This window comes from Canis lupus, chromosome 9 (assembly GCF_048164855.1).
Source record: "Canis lupus baileyi chromosome 9, mCanLup2.hap1, whole genome shotgun sequence".
NCBI classification, from domain to species: Eukaryota; Metazoa; Chordata; class Mammalia; order Carnivora; family Canidae; genus Canis; species Canis lupus.
In genome coordinates this window covers 59,662,507-59,689,557 of record NC_132846.1, presented here as the reverse complement: position 1 = coordinate 59,689,557, position 27,051 = coordinate 59,662,507, and the positions used below count along the sequence as shown (strand labels likewise).

The 27,051-nt window shown below is 37.6% G+C and overlaps 1 long non-coding RNA gene across 3 annotated transcripts in view; it reads left to right on the top strand.

Annotated features, from left to right (window-relative positions):
• The window catches only part of LOC140640346 (uncharacterized), a 126,430-nt gene that overhangs the window by 25,313 nt on the left and 74,066 nt on the right, over positions 1 to 27,051 (top strand). For 2 of the 3 annotated variants that reach the window (XR_012037027.1, XR_012037026.1), the window contains exons 3-4: positions 1,600 to 1,882; positions 3,689 to 3,797. This is a non-coding gene — a long non-coding RNA (uncharacterized lncRNA). Of the gene's footprint in view, positions 1 to 1,599; positions 1,883 to 3,688; positions 3,798 to 8,675; positions 10,185 to 27,051 lie in introns of those variants that run through there. The other variant, XR_012037025.1, reaches the window with a different exon arrangement.

The window sequence follows — 27,051 nt, the reverse complement described above, 5'->3', positions numbered from 1 at the left end:
AAAAAAAAAGAAAAAAGAAACACTAAAACAAAAAATAAATCACAAAAACAACCCTCTTAAAACTCAATAAGAAAACAAACCTCATCAAAATATAGGACAAAGATCTCAACGTTCACCTTATCATAGAGTTTATGAAGATGTCAAATACTCATATGAAAATATAGTCAACATCATATTTCATCAGGGAAATGCAAATGAAAACATATGCCACTACACACCTTTTAAATGGCCCAAACCGGAATTGTGGATGATGCCACATGCTCACAAAGTTGCAGAGCGAGAGGAACTCTCCTTGTTGGTGGGAATGCAAAATGGAGCAGCCACCATGGAAGACAGTGTGGCAATTTCTTACAAAACCTAACATAGTCTTACCAGAGGACTCAGCAGTTGTACTCCTAGGTATTGATACAAGCATAAATTCTTAACTGGTACAAGTATAAATAGTATGAGATGATACAGGATATATTGTATTTATACAAATATAAATAGTTAATTTATACAAGTATAAATAGTATAAGTTTATACATAAAACATTTGTCCAAACATAATGGGGTTAAAAATTTATATCCACACAAAAAACCTGCATATGTATGTTTATAGCAGTTTTATTCATAATTTCCAAAACTTGGAAGCCACCAACTTGTCTTTCAGTAGGTGAATGAATAAATTAAACTGTTGTGTTCATCCAGGCAATGAAATGTTAAACGGTGTGAGAAGAAATGAGCTGTCACGCCATGAAAAGACACAGAGGAAACCTAGTGCATATTACTGAACAAAAGAAGCCTGTCTGAAAGGGCCACATACCCTATGATTTCCAAAACATGGCATTCTGGAAAAGGCAAAACTGTGCAGATATTAGAAAGATCAATAGTTTCCAGAGGTGGAATGGGGGGTGAATAGGTGGAGCACAGAATATTCTCACAGAGGTGAAAAGATCATACTAAAATATAGTGATGGAAATATGTCATTGTACATTTTCCCAAATCCATAGAATGTACAAGACCAAGAGTGAACTTTGCTGTGAATGATGGAGTTTGAACAATTATGGTGTGTTGGTGTAAGCTCATCAATTGTAAAACATGTACGCCCTGGTCAGAGCCATTGGTAATGAGCAAGGCTGCTCATGACTGGGGGCAGAAGGTACATGGGAAGTCTCTGCACCTTCCCTTTAGTTTCCTGTGAACCCAAGACTGCTCTACTGCTCAAAACACACCACACACACACACACACACACACACACACCCCTCAGTCTTTAAAAAAAAAAAAAAGGCAAACACTGCCTTAGCTAGAGTCAATCATGTGTGCGCCCTGTGCTTGATTCTGGTTTACGCAGAAGCACAGGAAGCCCTTTTCGGCCTCTGTCTAGAGCCATTTACTTCTCTAACTACGCCTTATTTGTACAGGATGATATTAAGTTTCATGTGGCTAATACTATCATTATCAATAGCAAAGTATCAATGACAAGAAAAAATAGTACATGCTTGGAAACTAAAAATGGTTTGTTGCTTGATGATTCAAAATGATGGAGATTTTCATTGAATCTCATTGAATTTTTGTTCAATGCCAGATGGAGAATCTCATTGAATTTTTGTTTCCCAGGAACTTTGGTCCAATTGAAATAATTCCATCATGTGAAAGACAGAGGGAAAAAGGGACATAGAAGGCCGCCCATGAAGAGTATGCATTATTCAAAAGGTGTTCTTTTTCGCTGGATATAAATAAGGTCACTGATACCGATTCTAGGGTTTATGCTATGGAATTTCCAACAGCGACTCGTCATGAAGGCCGGGTATTGAAGCAAATAGAGGAATGAAATCCAATTCAGGCCATGTGAGTGGATGGCCTTCTTTGAAAACTATTGCTACTGATGACAGAATTTGAGGTAAGATCGTGATCTGCCTCCTCAGGACTGCTAGCTGATGAATGAAATGGGTGGTTCTTAGTTTTTTGTGTTTTTTTTTTTTTTTTTTTGGTTGGCTTTTAACTAAATAGGTAGTTTGCCACCATTAAGACATACACAGGTTTTCTTGCTCTCAGGCCAGACTTTGGTGCTGCTCATAAAACTATCACATTTTTAATGTAGCACATATAAAGGGTCACATGTCAAGGGTGACACGTGACTATGTGTACCTTTAATCATCATCCTGATCCCATTTCCCTGTCTATCTTCAGACACATTCACTGAATATTTCTCAAAATGAGAGAACGTGATGTCATGTTACAGGTGTTTCCAGTGAGTTCTTCTGTTAGGTACCGGGAGGAATGGATGGGGATGAGACAGTGATTTTTATGTCTATATGAGAGAAGGAATGTTTTGTTTCTACCCAATGTTGTTAGAGTGTAAATTAATGTGTCAATCAAAATTTTATTTCCTAACTGGGAGAACAAGAAAAAAAATCAACTTGCGTGTCTTCTCAAGCACTTTTCTTTTGATTGCCCTCCTTGTCCTGGCACTTGTCAAAATTTGGTTCAGAGCAAATACCGGTTTGCATCTGTTCAGTATTATCACTGTCCCTCCCAGCCACACACAAGCACAGTATGTAGGCTTGAGCATGTTAATGTGACAATTATCCACAGTACATATTTTCTTCCCTTTGCTTTCCTTCTGCCAAATATTTTGGGGGTGCTTCCTGTATGTCCAATGGTGTCTAGGTGGATACTTCCTCTGCTCTGGAAACAGGCAGTTAAGCCCCTAAAACTGACCTCTTGCTTGGGCACCAAATAAGCCACAGGAGAGTGATCTAGTCTCCTGCCTAGTGGCTACTGAGAAACCTGTTTAACTCATGGATATTCTCCAGGTTTTATCCACTAACAACTGTTTTGGGGACACTAAATCCTGGTTCCTGAGCACATCATCCCTCAAGTCACCACACGGAGGCACCAGCCCCCTCTGCCTGTATATAAAGCCATGGAAATGTTCATGAGATTCATCTTCTCTCCAGCTTTCCTATCTTAATTCACTCTTAAAGCTCATGTCAATTTTACTGATCACCTCTTCTACTTCTATTGTGCATACTTATATTTTTTCAGGCTCATTCTCTTTAATCTTTTTTTAAAGGTTTTATTAATTTATTGACAGAGAGAGAGCACAAGCTGGGAGGAAGGACAGAGGTAGAGGGAGAAGCAGGCTCCCCGCTGAGCAGGGAACCCAATGTGGGACTCAATCCCAGAGCCTTGGGATCATGACCCGAGCCAAAGTCAGATGCTTAACCAACTGAGCCACCCAGTTCTCCTTCATGCTTCTTAATCAAAAATGTAATTACAGCTACTCAATTTCTTAGCATTATGCAAATTTCATAAATGCTATAATCAAAAGAGGAAATTCATGTCATAATACTTCTTTATCTTAAATTTCAAAGGCTGAGGAAAACTTACAGTGCACTATCCCAGTGACCTCTGTGATTTTATATAGGGAGAAACCAAAGCCCCTCAGTTTTGAGGTGAAAACTAAGATTAATCCATGTATCTTCACGCCAAGTGCAATTCTCTCTGTAAGACTTTGATTTAGCTACCTACGTGAACTTCACTCCTTATTTTTAACAAATAAAAGCACTATATTAGGCACTGAAGTGGGTAACATCAAGCAAAGAAAACCACATGGCTTCTTCCCTCGAGGCACTGACAGTCTGGTGGCATAGACAGACAATAACCCAAAATTACCTAAACCAATGTAAAATTATAATTACAGTCACTGTCCAGAAGTGTAAATACAGCCCATGACGAGAGATTCTACTTGGAGAATTTGACCCCATGAGTTAGATTGGAGAGAGCTGCTCCGAAGAAATCAACTGTAAAAGGTAAGGTGAATCAACTAGGTGAATAGGATGGGAGAAATATTTATGGCAGGGGAAATAATCTGCACTGAAGGACCAGGCAGAAAGACTAGAGTCGAGGATGGTGGAAAAAAGGCAAAAAGCAGGCAAATGTAGTTGGTGACACAAGGAGAAATGACGCCACGCTGACCTGTAGGACAAGTCAAGGAAGTTTACTTTGTCCCAAAGGCAAAAGGAGACCATGGTGTGGCAGGTCTCCGCACATCATAGGCAGTGTCGCTCCAGGTCAACCCCAGGTTCCCGCACCTGAACCAACCTCTTCAGACTCCTCCTTCCTTCTTATTCCTCTCAAGGTCTATTCTCAGCAGCCTCCAGAAGGATTGATTTAAACTCAGGTCAGATCCAGTTACTTGTCTGCCCACAGCCAATTACTAACATCCTGTCTTTCCCAGAATAGCATCCAAAGTCCATCTGTTGACCTTAAGTCCCTCCTGCCCCCCCATGACTGTGTTCACAGCTACCTCTCTAAGCTCCTCTTCTAACCCTCTTCCCCCTGATTCTCATGGTTATGACTACGAAGGCCTGTGATGGTTCCAGAACTCGGCAAGCACAATCCTGCCTTGGTGCTTTGGCCCCTCCTGTCCTCTGGACTGGCCTTTTCCTGGGTACACACGTGACTCACTCCCTCAAGTACACAGGTCTGTCCAGACACACACTCAGGAGTTCTTCCCTGACCTCCCCTTATAAAACAGGTACCACTGTCTCCCGTCACTCTCCAACACCATCCTCAGCCTTATTTCTTTTTATTACTGCTACCTGACCTAGTATATCTGTTTGTTTCTTTGCTTTGGTCAGTCTGCTCCCACTACAATGACAGTTCTTGGAGACTTGTAGTCTGCTTGTTCACTGTTTTATCTCTAGTGGGTGGAAAAGTGGCACATAGTAGGTACTCCATAAATATTTGTTGAGTTAATGACTAACTAAAAGGATAAATCAATGAAAGACCGCGAAATATTCATTACCATGGTATTTCCAGCCATTAGGCAGGTTCCATTTTTTCCTCCTGAATGAGAATGTTCCCTTGTATGCAGACAACATGGAGACAGATTCCAATCCTCAGTCGAGGGATATCTCATGTACTGCTTCTTCTTGAAAACTTCCTCTCAATCTTTGTGATCATTTTCTTTAAATTTTCAATGAGCCTGATTATCGTTTTTTAAGTTTTTATTTATTTATTCATGAGAGACACACAGAGAGGCAGAGACATGGACAAAGGGAGAAGCAGGCTCCTTACAGGGAGCCCAATGCAGGACTCAATTCCTGGACTGGGGATCACACCCTGAGCAGAAGGCAGATGCTCAACTACTGAGCCACCCAGGCATCCCAAGCCTGATCATCTTAACCAATAATTTATCTATGATTACCCATGGTCTTTTGTTATTTCTGAGTAGTTTTCTTTTTTTTTTTTAATAAAGATTTTATTTATTTTTGAGAGAGAGACAGAGAGAGAGAGAAAGAGAACAAGCAGAGAGAGGGGCAGAGGGAGGAGTGAACTCCTCACTGAGCAGGGAGCCCAATGTGGGACTGGATTCCAGGACCCTGGGATCATGACCTGAGTTGAGGTGCCCATCCTTCTCTCAGTAGTTTTGATCTTCTGAACACAAGTATTAGTAATTTGACAATATTTGCTCAAATTATGCTTCTTTTCTTTTTTTTTTAATGGTTTTAATTATTTATTCATGAGAGACAGAGAGAGAGAGGCAGAGACACAGGCAGAGGGAGAGAGGGAGAAGCAGGCTCCTTGTGGGGAGCCATTGCAGGACCAATCCCAGGACCCTGGGATTATGCGCTGAGCCAAAGGCAGATGTTCAACCACTGAGCCACCCAGGTGCCCCCCTTCCTTTTCTATCATGCATGGTTGTCAATGTAATGCTATTTAGCAAGAGGCAAATACACACTTGTCACTTGCTTGTGATAAATACTACCTATCATTTTTAAGTAGAAGCAGGAAACAGCAATTTGTCAAAAAAGTAGTATTCAATTTTAGTCGAGATATAAGTGTGATGGAATAGCAGGAGACATGGAAAGGTAAGCTGGATGTTTTATTTTATTTTATTTTTTTTTAAGATTTCATTTATTTATTCATGAAAGACAGAATGAGAGAGAGAGAGAGAGAGAGAGAGACAGAGACAGAGACACAGGCCTAGGGAGAAGCAGGCTCCATGCAGAGAGTCTGACATGGGACTCAATCCCGGGTCTCCAGGATCATGCCCTGAGCTGAAGGCAGCACTAAACTACTGAGCCACCCGGGCTGCCAGGATGTTTCAATATTATGTTGAAAAATGTATAATTTTTCTCTATAGGAATGAGGAGACATTGGGTATTTCGAATCAATGGAACAGTGTGGAAGTACTAACTAATCTTTAGAGGAATAACCCCCACAGTACTGTTTAGGCTAATTGGTTACAATACAAAGAGAAGCTGGTTGGTTCAAAGGCCATCAAAGTTGGTCATCCTGAACCAGACCACCGGCCTAGAAACAGAAAGAAAGGAGTCATATTTTTTGATATTCCTCACTTTTATTGAAGCATATACTAACTGGGATGGATCTGTACCATGCTAGCTGTTAAGATTATAAAGATGAGCTTTGAGTTTCATTGACATACCATTAAAATCACTTCATTATCTATACTTTTTCTTCCAGTCCAACAATCCCAGTTCCTATTTACAATGTCATGATGCATATTCATTAAGACTAACAAAAGTAATTTACATAGCATTTTGCAATTTAAAAATAGCCCTCATGTGCATTATGTTATTTGATCTCACAAGAATGCTGGAAAATAAGCTCAGTGGGAAATTCCCTTCAGTTTTCAATAAGAAAACTGTAGGTCAGATCTGTTAACTAGCCCAAGGTTACAGAGACAGCTGCTGGTAGATTCAGAATTGAACCCATATATTAAAGTTCCAAACACAATATGGTTTTCCTTAGAATTTTGCTTCACATATTCTTCTAAAGTTCATGAGAAAGTATTTTTTTTATCTACTGATTCCATTCGGTTGTCTTCTCCAGAACCTATGGTTTATTGTCTAATTCCATTAACTATTTTGTTATTGGTTTTATAAGAGATATCAAAAATGCTGAGTTATATTATTTTTGTGATATAATTGCCAGGTTGTAAATACCAAAATTAAAAACAACAACAACAAAACTAGGCTTTCTCTTACCAGGTCAAAGCTTCTGTTTCTGATCTTTTATTTAAAAACTAAGTAAGAGATTTTAAAGACATACATTCCATAAATAAAATTATATCGTCTGTCAGTTTAAAATTTTAAAGTGAAAATGGAAACTCTCTTTAATTTAAATTTGTGTGAACATTAATTTTTTTGTTCAAATACATTCTCATAATATGAAAAGCTAACAAATGAATTAGATGGAATAGTAAATTGTCAAATTCTATCGGAAAACATTAAACTAGAAGCTATACCTCTCGTAATTTTTGTTCTGTGAGGTATAATATTGACTGATTTAGCAGAGAAACAAATCAAACTATGAATATAAACTGTCATGAATTTCAGATGTTTGTGAAAGTAGACATCAGCTCATTAAGACAGGTTTTATTCATTCATTTGTTTGTTTGTTTTTTAAAGAAAGATCATACTTAACACCTGTACCTTGGTTTCTAAATCACATTTTCTTTTAAAAGATTTTATTTATTCATGAGAGACTCAGGGAGAGAGGCAGAGACAGAGACCAAGGGAGAAGCAGGCTCCCTGTGGGCAGCCTGATGTGGGACTGGATCCCAGGATCCCAGGATCATGACCTGAGCCAAAGACAGATGCTCAACCACTGAGCCACCCAGGTACCCCCAAAATAGTATTTTCCAATAAAAGAAACTGGGGCTTTATGGAGAAATGACTGATTTTAGGGCTGAGGCTGGAAACATACAAAATAAGCCTCAGGAATCTTGCAGTCACAGAAAATAAGGAAGTATTCAAGGAAACAAAAGGTTGGAGACATATGAAAGGCAGATAGGAACCTGATAGAGCTCCCTATGGGCAAAGCTAGAATAATTTGAGCAACAAAGGAAATAATGTGGTATTGTAATGTAACCCAGTTATAAAATAAGCATAATGAGACCACACTGATACAAATCAATAAATCAATGGAAGAAGATGCAAAACTTAAGTTAACCTTTTCCTTAGTCCTCTAGATTATAGCTCTATGCAACACAAATGAAAAATTAGGAAGGAATGGAAGTAGGCACACTATTCTAAACTGCTAATGAAAACATAATTGAGGGCGAAGGTAGGAACACCAGGGTCCATTCACATCGGATAATGAACACTTACATGTACCTAAAAGACTCTGTCAGAGAACTGGAAAATTCAGATTGGAGAAGGTCCAACAGATGCCTAACATGAATTAATGATTATTAGGTATAACAGCCTTATTTTAGAAGATGAAGATTAGGAAGAGAAGCTTCTCATTGTCACACAAACAGTAAGGAGAAGTGAAGACACTCCATCAGATTAGATGCTTTCAAATGCTGAATGGATCTCATGCTTTTCAGAGATAAACAGAAAACAAGAGCTGCATTAGGTCTTCAAAATGATAGTGAGCAAAAAAAGGAAAACAAGTACAATTCCAACTGATTCCACCAAAGCAGGTCTCTCTAAAAACCTATCACTGAAAGTGATTTGCTACAGGATTCAGATGAAACTTTAAGGAGATTTATATGCCTGATATCATGAAAAATGATGGAATAGGATATGATCACATAGATTGAAGAGATTATAAAGAGATAAAAAGGAGTCGAAATTAGATATGTTTTGAAGAAATTAAGAAAGAATAGAAGGGAAGTTAGAAAAGAGTAACAGACATATTATTTTCACCCACAGTAGCGGAAGACAGAAGTAAAAGAGAAAAAACTGTTATCATCAAATTCAAGAAAAATTTGGGCTCCCCCTGAAAGTGAGCAAAATCAGGGATTAAATAACCAGAAATATAATGGAACATCAGTAAAACAGTTGGAAGAGAAACATCGTTCAAAAATATACTGAGAATACCTTTTGTTTCTGAGCTGATGTGAAGCTTTAATGTGCAGATTAAAAAACTCATATAGCATCATCAAACATAATACAACAATAACATCATCAATCTATGGCCTGGAGAATTATTTGAATTTTAAGGGAAAATTTAAAAATTATTCTTTCAAGCATCTAGTCAGTATAGGCATAATACAAATGAACCATATTCAGAGTGATTAAACACAAAAAGTGCATAAGCAGGGAAGCTACAGAAGATGATGAATTTACAAATCTTGCTGTTTGGATGATGAAGATGAATCTACAGAATTGGGGAAGACAGAGGCTAAATATAGACCATACACAGGTATTCATGTAGAAGGGTCCAGATGATTTAGCCCTACTTCTATTGATAAAATAATGTTGAGGCTTGAAGCAAATCATTTAAGTCTTCTTGTCTCTACTTTCTTCATTTGTGAACATTGCACATCTTAGTGATGTCAAAGTACTAATTAGTATTTTAAAGTCCCACACACATGCTGACTCTTTTCTCTTTTCCAGGATATTGTTTTCAGGAAAGTTCTGTGATCATGAGTTACCTAGCCTGTCACCCTTACTCAAAACCATCATTCCTAAGACTGTAGACCTTTCTATCTCATTGTCACTTTTCCAGTTCAGGCAAGAGTAATTCCATTTATCTCATTTGTATTCAAATGACAGTACACAAAATAAAAGCTATGAAATTTTCTTGATTTTTTTTTTCAAATGGGTTTTGCTTCTACAAAGTCTTTAAAATAGCTTCTCTAAGTTGAAACTGTGTGATACAATTCATTGACTTCATCTATGTTTGCCTCCTGCTTCACCACTAGCACATTCCTAGCCTGGTGTTTTCTGAATGCCATGACAAGATTAAAAAAAAAAAAATGTTTGCTATTTTCATGCCTGTGTTCATCTGATGTTGAAAGACTCCTTTCAAAAAAGACTTTATAATAAATCAATTTGAGGAACATACGTCCATTCTTGTATAATTGCTGCAGAGAAAAGCAAATCAAACAAACAGAAAAGCATGAGAATTCAATTCATACCATTCCAACGCATAGTTTTTTTGTTCTACGCAAAGATAATAAGAAATCTAGGTTGTTGAATGAGGTTCCATAGTTGCTATATGAGCAGTTCTTGATGAAAACTCCACAAATTTTAAGATCTTCAGAGAATCAAATGGGGGGATTGAGAAAAAAGGAACATGCCATTTTCTGAAATGATTTCAAGTATGTATAAATGACTTATATAAATGAAGAATTCAAAAGCATTTAGAGGTAATCAGAGAATTGCCTGATGATGCTTTTTTTCTACATGTCTTTATTAAGCTCTGGAACCCATGCTAATTAGGATTAGTTTGATTTTATGTATTTATAATATTAATAATAAATATTTTGTTAAATGTTTTTCTGTTGCCAGTTATTTTTAAGTGTTTACATATATTAACTCATTTAATAATTGCATTAACACTATGAAGTAGGTGCTCTTACTATCATAACTTTTTTTACAGAGTTTCTATAAATTAATCATGCCCAGCCCCATAAGGTTAGTACATGGTTAAGCCTGAAGGTTAAAACTGAGTAGTCTGGCTCTAGAGTGTTATTAACACAACATTTCACTGCCTTCCTGTAATATAATGGAAACGCCAAATAAGGTTTTAATTTCCCAACTCCATTTTCCTTATTAATTTCATTGGAAACTTGAAGACTGAATGCCAAAATATCTAGTTTTATAAATCTAGTTATTGCTAGCATCTTGAGAATTTAACTTCATTATTTGATCCTTATCTTTCAATATGAGACTCCACTGACCTTTTAAAGCAAAAGCCTCAGGTTTTCCATAATTCCAAGAGACTGGACTATATGACATTGTTTCAGTTCCTATTGTAACTTAGAGAAAAACCTCACAAATTTTAGATTCTTTGAAAAATAGAAGACTACTTTCATATTCCTCTTGTAGGAACCCATTTGGATGGCTTCAATCCTGATAGGATCAGGACATCTATGAAAGGAAAAATGGTGGTAACTATTATAACTAAAGAGAAATGAGGAGGGAGCTTCTGCTGGCAACTTAACCCATTATTGCCATTAAGCTCACCCTGGTGTTACTGCATCCAATAGCGACTGTATGCTGCATTGAAATTTGGTGTTGCTGCTGTAATCACACACTATGGGTGACTTTTAGGCATTTTAGTTGAGGTAATTGCATTCACTATATTGAGGCACCCTTTCAGATTCCTTATTTGTTGGTGATTACTGGTCTGGGGCTAGTCATCAGGCTTTCAGAAGAGCAGTTTATATTAACCTGACATGACTGCTAAGTAACCCAGACTCCACTTTGTATTACACAGACAATGACCTTCCATGAATCAACCAGGAACTAACTATGGGTCTGTGTAACACATTTGTGCGAGCTGATTCCCGTGTTTCTCAAACACCTTTTTTTCAGAGGATGCATGGGAAGTCATTCCTCATCTCTGTTTTGATGCTAATTAAAAGTGATTGAAAGAAAAAACAATATTTCTGAACAGGCAATGATCAAGAAGACTTTCAGAATCAATGAGCTGCGCCAATTCCTGAACCTAATGCCATTCGACTTCAGATGGTTGATCTATCTGAAAGTATGTGGGTTCCTTCTGGGCCTACAGTATTCTACTGAATATCAGCATTCTCTTCTCTACCCTACTTCCTAGGCCACTGAATGAATAGGTAGAAACAATTTCCTTCCAAAGCTTTTAAAGAACATTTTTATTTTGTCTTGTTTGAGAGAGAGAGATGAGAGAAAGAGAGAGAGAGAGAGAGAGAGAGAGAACATGAGCCGGAGGGGACAGCTAGAAGGAGAGGGAGAGAGAGAGAATCTTATACAAGCTCTATGCCTAGCTTGGAACCTGATGGAGGCCTTGATCTCACAACCCCGCGATCATGACCTGAGCTGAAATCAAGAGTCAGACACAACTGACTGAGCCACCCAGGTGCCCCAAAGAGCATGTTGAAATAAGACTTACCAAAAATAAAAACAAACTTTATTCAAAATATACACATCAGGTAAAATGTTAACTGTATATTAGTTGAAGGCTTACATTGTAGATGTTTTTAGTTTTTAAATTTTTTCTTTAATTTTTATCAACACTTCCTAATTTATTTTTTTTATGATTTTATTTATTTGTTCATGAGAGAGAGAGAGAGAGAGAGAGACAAGCAGAGGGAGAAGCAGGCTCCATGCAGGGAGCCTGACGTGGGACTCAATCCCGGGACACTAGGATCACACGCTGGGCCAAAGGCAGGTGCTAAACCGCTGAGCTACCCAGAGATCCTAACACTTCCTAATTTAAATCAAGCTCCATTTATATGAAAGTGACTAAAAATACAAAAATATTTTTTACAAGGGAATAAAGGGTGAATGTGGCCAGAGCATCATTTTTTGAAGAAAAAAAAATAAAATGTACAAGTTTATCATTTGTAATAATGAAAGTAGCAATAAAGCTACAAGCTAAACAGCATGGAGAAGAACCCCCTGGAATCTCCATGTGGATGTTATCTGCTTAAAGAGGCAAAGAAAATGGCCATTTATAGCTTGTGAAATGTATTACAGCATGTTGGCCATATGCTGTTTGTTAAAATTCAAATTATGAGATTCATTAGAAAGCCAGAAGTAACGATGAAGGAAACAGAACCCTAGATAAACAGCAGTCTGACAGATAATTATCACTGCATAACACTTAGCATTTCTTTTATACTTCCCTCTCTCCCACCAGTTCTATTCCTTGACTATTCTGAACTCTGTGTCTAAATGTTCTCCATAGAAGGTAAAAAAAAAAAAAAAAAAAAAAAAAAAAAAAAAAAAAAAAAAAATTGGGATGATTATCTCTTATTTAGGATAGAAAGATAATGATTTCTCCATTTGGCCAAATAGAGGTCGGGGTCCTATGAATACCTATGAGGCAGCTATAGCTCTGTGCTAGGCCTGGATTCCTAAATGCAACAAATCTTTATTGGTGGTTGCTAATTTCTCACTGGGAGGGCAGGACTGGCAGGATTAGAGTCAATATGATTAATTTTCAGACTTTGCTCAGCTCTTTTTAAGATCTTGGGTTGTATTATCCGGTATAGTAGCCGCCAGCCATGTGTAACTATTTATACTTAAGTCAATTAAAGTGAAATAAAATTAAAATTCAGGTCCACCATCACACTAACCATATGTAAAGTGTTCAGATACAGATACACAACATAACCACCACTGCGGTAAAGTCTTTTGGACCGGTTTGGTCTTGGAGACAAACTGGTGTATATTCAGAGATGCTTCTTATTTGCAGGAGACTTTTTGTTTTGTTTTGTTTTAATTTACTTCAGAAAGACTCTGGAAACCCATGACTAACTATGTAAGACTTCTAAAGCAGCTCTTGACCTTCTTTTTCTAAGTCAATAATCTTCCTCTATTCTTAGGATGATTTCTTTTATTAAAGAGATTACATTGTCACTTATAGATTCACTTACATGCCCTATAGCCCTTTAGGCTGTCTAAATTAATGCCATCGCAGAGAATAAGATGCTACTTCAAATAACATTGCCACATTCACATCGCAATATAGGTTAAAAGAAAACAATGTCTAATAGCTGGTAATGTGAGCTATTGGTACAGGTTGTCATCCGGAATCAAGTTATTTTGTGTCCTTAAACTATTCCCTTTTTCTTCTCATCTTATTTCAGGATCAAGCTTTAAAGGCTTGACTGAGCCAAGACAGCATCATTCAAATATGCCTAGATTCAGTTTTGGTGTTTGTTCTATATATTTATTTATTTTTAAAAATTTAATTCCAGTGTAGATAACATACAGTGTTATATTAGTTTTAGGTGTACAGTATAGGGACTCAACATTTCCGTATACTACTTAGTGCTCAAAAGATATTTGCACTCTTGGTGTCTGTTTTTGAATGTAAGATACACTAATTATTTAAGAGCTAACAGGGAATTTTATTTATTCACCTGTGTATTCATTATGCTTTGTAATGGAACAAATAATCACCTTGGTACTTAAAGTCTGTCCTTTCCCTATGCCCTAGTCAATTAAGGTTGCATTTTGAGCACATTATTCCAGACCCACTGTCAATTCTAGATTACACTCCAGGTTTGTGTGCAGGTGTGTGCATGTAAGTGAAGGATAGGGTCGCCGTGGTTCTTCCTCGGACCAGTAAAATTGTGATGATTATAATTAACCTGTTACTGTATTTCACAACTATCTGATAATGTCTTGGGAATGCAGAATCACGGTTGGCCAAATTCTCTTTAACCTCCTTTGACTAGCTTATAAACGACAGAAGTAGAATAATAATGGACTCATAATTATCTCATTGCATTGTTCTAACTCTCCCACTTCATACTTACCAGCCCAGGTATCATGTAAGAAGCTGGAAATACAGGACTGAGTGATGCACACACTTTTATTCTTTTCAGTAACCAACCTGTTAACTTACTTTTCTCCTCAAATTATCAGTTCAAAGATTGCCATCATCTACCAAATAAGGTGAGCTGGGTTTGTTTCTTTGTTGTTTTTTTTTTTTTTTCCTTTATCTCACCTGAATTATGCAACATTTTACATAGCTAACCATTCTCTACCCCTTTGAAAAATTCTCTCTTTTCCTGTCTTCCATGGCTATGTTACTCCAAGTGGAGCTAGCAGTGGACTGTGGGTCTGTAAAGTCTTTGCTACCAGTCTGTAATGAGACAAGGAGCTTGTGCCAGAATGTAAATCAACTGTTTAGCTGATTTCTTTCTTTTTTGGTAGCAATGATATCTATCTTGATGAAGAAATTAGCGTGTTGATTTAATTCTAGTACTTACTTTTTATCTCATCATAGACTGGCAATCTCAGTGGTACTTTTCTATTCTAGGATCATTTCCTAATTCCTTGGTTGCTTCTTTTCTCCCTCTCAATGATAGCTTTATAGCTATATATAGGTATATATATATATACCTTCTCTTAACTATTAACATCACTTGAAGTTCTTTTTTTTTTTAAGATTTTATCTATTTATTCATGAGAGATACATAGAGAGAGAGAGAGAGAGGCAGAGACACAGGTGGAGGGAGAAGCAGGCTCCATCCAGGGAGCCTGATGTGGGACTCGATTCTGAGACTCCAGGATCAACCCTGAGCCAAAGGCAGGTGCTAAACCGCTGAGCCACCCAGGCGTCCCTCACTTGAGGTTCTTAAACCTACATATAGAGAGAAATAATAAAAGCTCAATACTTGATATTCTATACTTGATACCTTGTTCCCCTTTCTAATTAAAAAAATGTGTATGTATATGTGGAGTGGGATGGATGGGTGTGCATCAAGTCATATATGGAAATTGATGATCACCTGCAAGATTCCAAGCTTTAAGGTGCAGATGATTGTCCATTCAACAGGCTTGGATTCATTAAATTAGTCCTTAGCGTTCTCCATTCTTCTGGAACCCCTGCTTCCAGCACATATTTTGGCATGAGAAATACCTGATTCATGAAAGAGTGAATCAGCTAAGGTGCTCTTAGGCTTGATGTCTAATTCCAACTAAGCCTCATCCTCTAGAGGGACTTTTTTGTATCTCAAAAACCAGATAAATAAATTCTTCCCAGGGGAAATGGTAATTCTAACTTTTGTGTACTTTTATTCTCTTTCCTATCATACTTCTCTATTAGAAAGTGTCAGACTCTAATTAAATATTTTCTTTACATGTCCATGCTCACCTCATAATTTTCATACCCAGAGGACAGATCGAATGAAAGATAATTAACTTTTTATTTTGCCCCTATTACATTCCAGTTATCTTACTTACATGCGTGACTGACTTTCACCTTCTACCCACTCTCTGGGTGAAAGAAATATCATTATTTCTAATGTTTCAAGATGAAGAATTTTAGACATGGAGAGATTAGGTATTTTGCTCAAAGAAGAACCAGCAGAGTCATGATTCATACTGGCAACTTCAGTTTTCGTTTGTTTGTTTTCATTTTGGCATTCCTAAGGTTATGCAAAATTTCTAACAGTAATCTGAACTTCATTATGAATAAATGCGGCAAAAATGAACAAACAAAAGCAATCTGATTTGAATAATGTACCACCTACACCAACTAGCCAACCTTAACTGCTAGATGCTTACTTAGGTCCCTTAAATATCTTTGAAGATATTCATAATTTAAAAAAATATACCCAAAAGTTTATATATCATCAAAACCAAACATCAGTGGCTAAATCTTCAATATGTGTCTGTGTACATGTGTGTGAGTGTGTGTGTGTGTAAGTTGGAGTTGGAAAAAATTGGGGGTAATAAGGGCCTTCATGTCACTCTGATAAAAAACCAGAAATGTCTGGCAAATATATCTCCATAATTTTGTAAATTCTGGAATTTTCAAAGTTCTGAGGGGATATATGCTCTCTTAATCTTCCCCAATTTCCTTTGTCCATCAACTGACACCGAAAACTTATCATATGTCCAACACTGTATTTTTTCATTCATTTATCCAGCCTAGGCCAATTCTCACCTGGGTGCTTGTTCTACTGAGATTTATCTCCCATAGTTAATTAGGGAAGTAATAATTAGTCTCTGTTACTCTAGGCATTTTCCCAGAGTAATTCACTGATGATGCTTATGGTGTAACCATAACTACTGAAGACCCTAAGAGTCAGTGGGGAGAGTGGATGTCGGTTTGTCTTCGGGCACAGAAATTTCCTCAGTGGAGCCCGGTTATCAGAGTAGCTAAACACCTGTTCAAGTTGCTCCTAAAAATCTGGGCATGGAATGGGCCCCAGAAGTTTACAGAACTAATGTGATTCCTTCGATTATACATTGCCAAAGTCTTTCTACATAGAAATCTTTGAATTAACTGAAGCTGCCGAGTGAATTTGTCTACGAGAGAAAAGTCATTAAGAATAAAGTTAGAACCCAGAATGTTATATTGGTTCTTCAAAGTTTTATTTGAGAATCTGATAAATCCCCTGCTTAAATCATGTTAAATTTTCTACCAAAAAGTATACTTTTATTCTAATTAGAGTTTTATTTTAGGTTAGGAGGAATAAAAAAAAATAAGAGATGACTCCTTAAAAGTTTGGAATGCATAAAGTATAAGGTTTTATTATCCCAAAGAGAGACATTCTATTATGCAAATATATTAATTCAGTTGCTGGTATCGAGATTTTAAATAGAAATAAGTTTAAATAAGGAATTTTATGTTAAGGGATTACTGAGTAAAATAATGAGCTATTTGGTATTGCTTAGGTTGCATATAGGTTTAAAAAGATCTTTTTAATATATATTTGTTTGTGCAAACCATGTCTTATGACTGCAAATTCTTCCAATTGCTCTAGAAATAGGAATCATAATTCAGAGCTAGAGTAAGCAAACAAGCACAAACATTGAACCTGAAAATGTGTTTGACATAATGTACTTACTTTGAATCGAAGTTGCCTAAGTCTATTAATGTAGAATAATGGAATAAGACTTTACTAAGGTCTCTGTTATCTATTCATATATGAGTGTTGATTCCATTTCAAGTCTTATGAAGATAAGAAAATGTGTTGCGTGTGCATGCATGTATATATATAAATATAGGGAAGTAATTATATATAAAATCTCTATACATATGTATGAAATATATAGTCCACATCTACACATGTAAAGTGAGGGGAGGGACGGGAGAAATTGGTGACAACAAAACAAAACAAAACAAAACAAAACAAAATGCAGATCTTTAACATTGGCCAATCCATTTTGATGAATGTATGTTTTATAGAAATACATTTTAAACTCTTGTCTTATTCCACAATAAAAGAAATTTTTAAACTTTGAAATATGAGATCCACACTAGTGGAGACATTTGCCATGTCTTTTTGACCACTTGATATCCTGGAGCACCCATCCTCATTTCGAGAAATTTCTTACATGTAAGTAATCCACACCTCTCCAAATGAGAGGCCAGCCTATGACCTCCATGTCCTCTCTATCTGCATGTGACATGAGCTTGCCTGGCCAGGCTGTGCTTCAAGCAGTGAAGCAGATGTGCAGATTCCTCTCTCCCATGAGGGCAATGGCAGACATCTGTGTATGGGTCACAGCGACCACAGTACCAGCCGTGGCATCCAGGCACTGGTGCAGGGATCAGAGCAGGGGAAAGGAGGTCTCTAACAGGGCGGTCCTGCCTAGAGATTCTGATGAGTGTCTTATATTTCTTGTAAACCCTTTTCTAGGAAACTAAAGTAGGTTCTAGTATTTGCTTCTAAGAACATTGAGTGGTGCGCTGCTCCAAGCCATGTCCTCTCGCCTACTTAAGGACTTCTCTTAAGGACTTCTCTCTTTCTCTCCGCCTCTCCATCACCTTTTCTCCTCTTTTCTGAATCTTTCTTGGCAGCATACACAAGTTCTATTTTTTTTCTCCAATCTCAAAGACTCCCTTAAAAACCATCAAGCTTCCACATCAAGCTTATGCCTCTATTACCTCTGCCCTTTTTTAGCAAGACTCCTCGGAGTTTCATGCATACTCCCACTTTCCAATATATATCTCCTCCCATTACCTCCTGAAACCACTTCAATCAGGCCTTTTCATTGAAACTGCACTTTTCAAAATCCCAGCTGGCCACTACACCACTAAGCCAACCTCCTCCTTGTTAAGGCATGCTGTGCTCCCCCGCCTTGGTCCACTCACCTGCAGCTGCCATGAAACTGATGGCTGTCTCTTCCTTGAAGTGCATCCTTCACCTGCAGGACAGCATATGCCCTTAGTTTTCATCCTTTTCTGTTGCCATTCTTTTTTTTTTCTCTCTCTCTTTTTTATGTCCTTTTAGACTTCTACATTTTGTAGTGATCCAGGGCTCAGTCCTTGTAACTCTTTCTCCGATATCTGCACTCACTTGGCCTCATGGTTTTAAACACTAACATGCTCATCCCTTTCTTTGAACTCTAGACTTCCAAGGCCACCTGCCTATGCGATATGTCTTGTTGGAGGTCTTATATACATTCCAAATATAATATGCGGCAAATTGAACTTCTGATGTTACCCACTCCTCCTAATCCTACTCTTCTTAGCTTTCCCATTTCAATAACAAACAACTCAATTCTTTTAGTTGCTTAAGTCAAAATACTAGATCCATCTTTGATTCCTCTATTTTCTCCATCTATCTTGTCCAATCACTTAGGAAATGCTGTCACTACCTTCAGAATATGTCCAGGATCTGAGCCGTCTCCATCATTTCCACATTCACGTATCTGGTATAAGCCATTATTACCTTTTATGTGGATTATTGTAGTAGTCTCCAAACATTTTTCATTCTTAATTCTTGCCTCTTTTCCATGATCTATTGTCAATATGGCGGCACAATGATTCTTGAGTGTAAGTGAAACCATAGTCTATCTCTTTTCAAAAGTTTCCAAAGTCCAAGTCTTTGCAGTTGTCCGTTTGCTTCAATGTTTTCTGGCCACGTTACTTTTCTCACCACACCTCTGGGTGATACAGTCACTCAAGTAATTTCAGATGACCTCCTTTCATGTTTCTAGAACACTGCAGACACACCTTCATCTCAGGACCTCTGACTTCTAGTTTCTTTAGCCTCTTCCCTCTTCCCCAAATGGCAGCACATGTGTTACTTCACTTTCTTAATGCTTTTACTTAAATTCCTCTTTCTTAATGAATCTTCTGGCCACCCTAACCAAAATTAGAAGCCCTTTCTGTATCCAATATAGTATTATATAGCACTTATCATAATCCGGTATATTATTGTTCCCTTCCACTAGCACATGGCTGCCAAAGACTAGGACTTCTCCTGTGGCTGATACATAATAGGATTAGAGGATGGCCAAATGCTCCTGGTTTGCTTAGGACTTGTACAAGCTTACTAAAAGATGAATATCCCAGGAAACCTCTGAGTTCCAGGCAAACTGACACAGTTGTTCACACCGGCTCAATTAAAATTTGTCAAATAAAAGAATGAGAACAGAGGTATGAGTGTGTACTCTACCTAAAGCTTAAATCTATAGGGTGTTTAACCTAAAGTTTTATGGAATAACACACATGTTATTGCTCAATCTTAGGTGGCTGAAGGCCAGTTTTATGATGCATCCATCGTGAAATGAATAGATCTAACCACATGGAATGACACAAAGGAAAAGCATAGGCATTTCCACAATTATCACCAAGTACTGTGTAACCGGTAGCCCTAAATGGGTAACATTATTATTAGATCCATACACATAAGTATTATCTCTAATCCTATTACAAAGGGTAATTGCTTATAAGATGCTTATCCTTTTGACTGGCAGAAAATTTATAAAAATATGGAATGCAACTTAAAGAATACACAGTGGTGAGAGTCAACCACATCATTACTGACTGGCAGGAAATGACGATCATAAGTAAATAACAACAGAATATTGACTTAGCTGACCTCAATTATGCTTTCAATTAAGATTTGTGGGTTTCAACCATTAGCTAAAATCCATCCTTTAGACAAAAGTCTTTGTGGGGGATCCCTGGGTGGCTCAGCGGTTTAGCGCCTGCCTTCAGCCCAGGGCATGATCCTGGAGACCCGGGATCAGAGTCCAACATTGGGCTCCTTGCATGGAACCTGCTTCTCCCTCTACCTGTGTGTCTCTGCCTCTCTCTCTCTCTCTCTCTGTGTCTCTCATGAGTAAATAAATAAAATCTTAAAAAAAACGTGTTTGTGGGATACAGAAGCTCGTGATTGTTGTAGGCTCATATATTTACTGCAGTATTAAATAGTATTTAATATTTTTGTACCAGTAAGACTATAATTGCTTTGTATATTTATAATATACACATTTATAAAATATTAATACCAGTTTTTAAAAACTTTTTATAAAATAAATTTAAACTTTTAAATATAAATATCCCAGTCCCTCAAAAAAAAAAAATAGAGCCTAGAGAAACAAGAGTTAAGGGTTACTTTTCCCAAGACTCATTCGATAGAGTGTGGCTTCCTTTTATGCTTCTTTAGAAACTGGCTCCATGTGAGCTCAGCTCATCTTGATAAAATGTGAGGTGGTAGATGTGCCAATTCATTCTGCCATGTTGTACAGTTGCATCTGGCCTCAGGTCATGTCAGAGAGAGACTGATGCTCTCTCAGCCATTATTGAAATAAGATAGAAAGGCAGATCCAGGCTCTGACATATGCCAATCACTCCGGGGGAGAAGCTGATATTTCCCTTTATCATCATTCCTCTTACTGTACAACAATGCAAGGTGGGATCCCTTACTAGAATCTGATGTCTGGCCCTGCTAGGTCCCTGTAAGCTGCCTCTCAGAACTTCAAAAAAAAAAAACCTAACTGTTTGTCTCTGAGCAGCGTCTCCAGTAAAGTCTGTTCCAGAAGGCCTTGTATGTGCCTGGTGGAGTCATTTACTTTTGTTTGCTTGGCTATTGGTATGATGAATCAGTCTTCTGGTCCAGCACCTACTATGGCTTTCGGGACAGGAGTCAAAAGGTCAAAGATCAATGGCTCATCCTAGGAGTGGGAGATAATTGATAATTGGTTGGTTTAAGATAGCCAGTCTTCTCTAAGGATTAGCATAACTGATGATTGACCATGGATACTAGCCTCTTAAAACCCAAGGAACTGGAAACCTGGAGGGATTAGAGTCCTCAAGATAACAATATATGACTATAATTGATGGCCTTGGTGAGGTACCCAGGAGGAGGTAGACCCCTACCAATGACATGGCTGAAATGTTTCCCTTCATAAATATTTTTCTGAAAAAGATTGAGTAGAATGTTCCTTGACAAAGTGCCATATATGCAAAGCATTTTGGATGTTCTTATTTTAACAAGATTAATGAATGCTCCCCTTTTATGACACTTGTGCTGTGATTGGGTGAATCTGAGAAGACATACTGTCGTTCAGGTTCTATGAGCACTAGATGACTGCCAACTATGAGGAAGATGACCTAAGGAGAGAGGCCATATGAGGCTCTCAGTGAAGAGATAACCCTGGGATCTCTGTAACTGCGTGATCCTCCCTTTTGTCCTACTGAAGTCTTCTCCATACTTCCCTGCCTTGTTCAATTTCTAGGAGTATGAACCCTAAAATTGTATCCCTAAGGTACCCTTACTGGCTGGTTTCTTCTTGGGTTCATCCCATGAAGGGCACCAATCAGATGTCTGAATGGGAGAGGAGACAAAGGAGGATTATATCTTCCTTCTTCCCTTTCTACATCAAAATTACATTTTTGGCAGTAGCTGTATCCTCATATGACTACAGCTCCATCTTCCAAATGTCCTATTCCCACTGGACTCTGGTAATTCTATTTCCTTCCATTATCTCTTCAGCTTCAAGGTGGTGATTACTTCCCTCTGTCACTAATCCCCTGGTCTCTACCATCTTTTGTTTGTTCTCTCAATGCTACCCACACCCCTGTAAAGTAGATTTTTATTAATGTTTCTATTTCCTCCTGTATGGAAAAACAGAAGAAAAATCTTTCTGCTGTTTCCTCTTGACAATACATTTTAATCTTTACTCCCACACATGTTAGGCTAAAAGGGGTATACAGTGGGGACTTTTCCTGTCCTTAAGAATTAGATTGATTGGGGTGGAACTACAGTGTGCAAACACCAAAAAACCCCAAACAGATAAATAACCAGAAAGTTCTGAGTTAACAGAAAAGATAATTATTTCTTCTTAAATTTCAAGGATATAATAACTTTATGAAAATTTAGAAGGGGGAGTACAATTAAAGATCAGTTTTGGGCAGCCCTGGCGGCCCAGTGGTTTAGCGTCAACTTCGACCTGGGGTGTGATCCTGGAGACCCGGGATCGAGTCCCACATCGGGCTCCCTGCATGGAGGGTGCTTCTCCCTTTGCCTGTATCTCTGCCTCTCTCTTGCTCTCTGTGTCTGTCATGAATAAATAAATAAAATCTTAAAAAAAAAAAAAGATCAGTTTTGTCATCTACTATAGTTTTCACCCATAGTGGGTACTCAACACATGCTAAATAATGTCCTCTGATGAGCAAAGTGAAATTTTACTAAGGTTCAAATAGATGTATTGCTTTGGGAATAAGCAAACAAGACAGCATGGAGTGGTCAACATGTAAATTGATGTGAAAAGGAAATTGCCCACAGTTGTCAAGTATTCAGAACAGAATAGCAAAAGCAACATTATGGGAGAAGAAAGTGCTAGTAGAAATTGTCACTATCAAGGAAGGAAAAATGCAAAGCTACAAAACTACAAGAAGGTAAGTTTAATGTTGACCATTGCTTTTACGAAAACTAATGGGCCAATAACGCATTACTTTCTGAGAGCCCAGTAAGCACCAAATAAAAGGGCATTAAATATTCGCATTAGAGTCTATGAAATATGCTTTCACATGATACTTGCCGTTTGCTTCTGTCATAGGTTCATCCAAAGTTATTAAATTTTAAAATTGCACTAGGACTTTTTATATGTAGTGCATTTATAGCCTCTGATTTATATAGCACTTTTCTTCCATAGAACTATTATATCCTCATTCTCCAATTCAATTGTGCTTATGGTTAAATATAGCAAGCAATATATGTGTGTGCTACATATATATATATATATATATATATATATATATATAATGTTATATAAATTTTTCTTGATTCTTTATATAACATATTTCCTGAAATTTTGCAGTGGGTCAGAATGGAATTGCAAGATGATTGAGATATGGAAAGGTATTTGCATCCACAGGAATGTGATATGTCTCAAAATTGTCTCTAAACAGCAATCTTTCCAAAGCAGGCAGCCTAATATGTATGAAATCTCATTCTATGTGCACTTAACTTACCTAAAATCAACTATATATGCTCTCCAAAGAATCATAGGGAGAAAATAAATAAAAATTGGAATTGTGCAAGCCATTCTTTCTGCTGTTCCTTGCTCTGAGCAAGACTGAGCTTCCTCACCACTATTAGAGGGAGAGAATCTTAACCAGATGAACAGGGTGCTAATGGTTAAAAAACATGCACTTTTTTTTTTTCCAATACATACCTTAATCTCAATCCACCTAATGCACCTGATGATAAACCAATGAAACAATGGTCCAACCCAAGCCTGAAAGAAAACTGCTCTGTGGGAGTCACTGAATTGAAGGACTGTATGATAGCCTTTAACAAGATTTGCTAAGAGATTTTCCAAGAGTAATTTTACCAATATCTGATGATTGCCTTGGCACTGACCTTAAACACCTGCTATGTAATGTAGTGCAACTGCACTTTACCCAGAACAAAATCTCTGTGACCTTCTTGTGGTTACTACAACAATTCAGTTCAAGATTGCCACTGCAGTGGACCACACTGAGGGGAGATTTAGGCAGTGGTAGACAGGCCACTAGGAATAATACTGCAAAAGAGTGGAAACAGGCAGTCACAACCTGTGTTGGAGAATGGCCTCTAGAGATCTTGCCCTGAGACCTTGTCCTAATGTATTGTGAATGGGATGGGTCTATGGCCCTCTATAGGACGGTGGTCAGGTGACTCTGAGGGTCATTACTCAATGTCCCTTGATTATTAAAATAAGAAGTTGTAATATGGGGAGGGGTGCATTCAGGTGGCTCAGTGGTTGTCTGTCTTTGGCTCAGGGCATGATCCCAGGGTCCTGGGATCAAGTCCCACATCAGGCTCCCTGGAGGGAACTGCTTCTCCCTCTGCCTGTGTCTCTGCCTCTCTCTCTCTGTGTCTATTATGAACAAATAAATAAGAAATCTTTGAGAAAAAAAGAAGTTGTAAAATGGAATACATACTCTGCCATTTGGAGGCTATCTTAATTTGCACTAATTATGAAGTATGGTCATTCAATATATGCCCACATAACTGAGTCAGAAAAATATCCTCCATCAATGAAAAGATGCCTTGGGTAGCAATCATAATATGTCACATAGGGGTATATAGGACAACAATAATCAAACCATCCAGCTTCCCTGGCTGCTATTAAAGAAAAACATTCCTATTCCTGAGCTACACGATTTTCAAGTAACCATTATCCAATGCCTTTTATGTGTCTCTCTTTATTCTTATTTCTGAATTTGAGTTTTTATTGTGGTTATCTTATTCCGTCTCCACCCCTCTGTGCATGTGTGTATGTGTGTGTGTATAGAAAATACAGATAACTTGTTAGTTGTCATAAGCACAGTCTTATTAGTTGATAGGTTATCCTACCAAGAAGAGCCACATCCAGATTTGATAGAGAAGACTGTGTTTTTCCCAGAGAGACTTGACATTGAGCTGGATACAGTAAATGGGTGGAACTTTGGGCAGAGGAGGCAAGAACCAAAAGGAAACTCAATGACCAGTCAGTTGCCCTGTGACAGAGCCTGTTACTATTTCACTAGAAATCTTTAGGTGGCCTCCTTTGCTATTATTAGGTGGGGACCAGGTCACAGGTTTTAATCAGTGGGATGTGCATGGACGTACTATAAGCCACTTCCAGAGCTGTTTATTAAAAACCTTAGGTATGATATTATAGTTCTTTCTTAACCTTCTTTTTTTAAATATTGTATTTATTTATTCATGAGAGACACACAGAGAGAAGCGGAGACACAGGCAGAGGGAGAAGCAGGCTCTCTATGGGGACCCCGATGCGGGACTCAATTCCAGGACCCCGGGATCACCCCTGAGCCTAAGGCAGATAGATGCTCAACCACTGAGCCACTCAGGCATCCCCTTTCTTGCCCTTCTGAAGCAAACTTAGAAGGCATGTATTCCAGACTGCAGAGCTACAAGGTGGAAACAAATACCAAAGCTATGTCTGACAATGGTGTGAGCAAAAATATACACTTTTGTGTTATTTTATTGAGGTGTGAGGTTTGTTCCTAGAGAGAGATGACATTGCTTATTTTTTTTATCAAGTCCTAGTTTTTATTCATAATATGATTAACTCAACTCAAGAGGTTTTTAAATTAAGTGTTCTTGACACCTATGCTATTAAAACATCTAAAAAAGAGTAAAAATATAAACCAGAGAGGACATGGTCTCAGAATAAGTAACTAGAGTGGAAAGCCTATGCTGCTGGTCTCACAGCATGTTTTGTTCACAGTTACAGTGTTTGGCATATAGTAGGTGCTCAGTTAATATCTACTTGAAAGGAGAAAGCTCCTAATTCTTCCATCCATGCTTTATACAACTTCCAGCAGTCAGATAAGTAGTATTTGACAAGTAGTATTTGAGAAAATGTGCCTATTATTTTATGAGACAGCCTGGAAAGTATTTAATATTACAATCTAGTAATGTATGAATATTTTTTTAAAGATTGAGATGTTTATAAGTCATTGAAATCTTGCTTTCTCAATATCTTCAAAGGTCAACCAACTTAGATATTTCTCACTCACTCCATCAAGTGAATAATATTTCCTGTGTGAAAGAATCTGTTCCTTCCTTCCTTCCTTCCTTCCTTCTTTCCTTCCTTCCTTCCTTCCTTCCTTCCTTCCCCTTCCTTCCTTCCTTCCTTTCTTTCTTTCTTTCTTTCTTTCTTTCTTTCTTTCTTTCTTTCTTTCTTTCTTTCTTCTTTCTTTCTTTCTTTCTTTCTTTCTTTCTTTCTTTCTTTCTTCTCTTTCTTTCTTTTCTTTCTTTCTTTCTTTCTTTCTTTCTTTCTTTCTTTCTTTCTTTCTTTCTTTCTTTCTTTCTTTCTTTCTTTCTTTCTTTCTTTCTTTCTTTCTTTCTTTTCTCTTCCTTATTCCTTCCCTACTTCCTTCTTCCTTCTTTCCACCTACCATTTCACTTGCAAAAAATGAGTGTATGGAATGGAAGAGATGAAATGATTGAGATTTCTTTTTTTGGATTATTTGTTATTCTGATTCGTAGCTCAGGAAAATGAGAAAGCCTACTTCCCACTACCACCCATCACTCCTTTGCTATTTTTTTCAGAGTCACTAAATTTCCAGCGGTAGCTAAAAACTGAGGGGAAAAAAAAAAAGTGAAGTAGAAGTTTGGTTGTTTTGGAATAAATATTTGATATATTTTGCTCTCCTTTTGCTACTTCATTTGCATTAAAAACATGCTTTCACTCTTTAACATGGCATATTATTGCATTACTTAGGCTTCATTAATAGTCAAATTCTGCACTAATTAAATTGTTTCTCCCTGAGAAGTTTCTTTTTTGTATAAGCTAACTATGGCATGCAAATATGTATGAACTATATGTATAAATTAGAAACTGTTTAAGATATGTAGCCATACTACTTTTATTATCAACAGTATGCAAGTCCATGGGC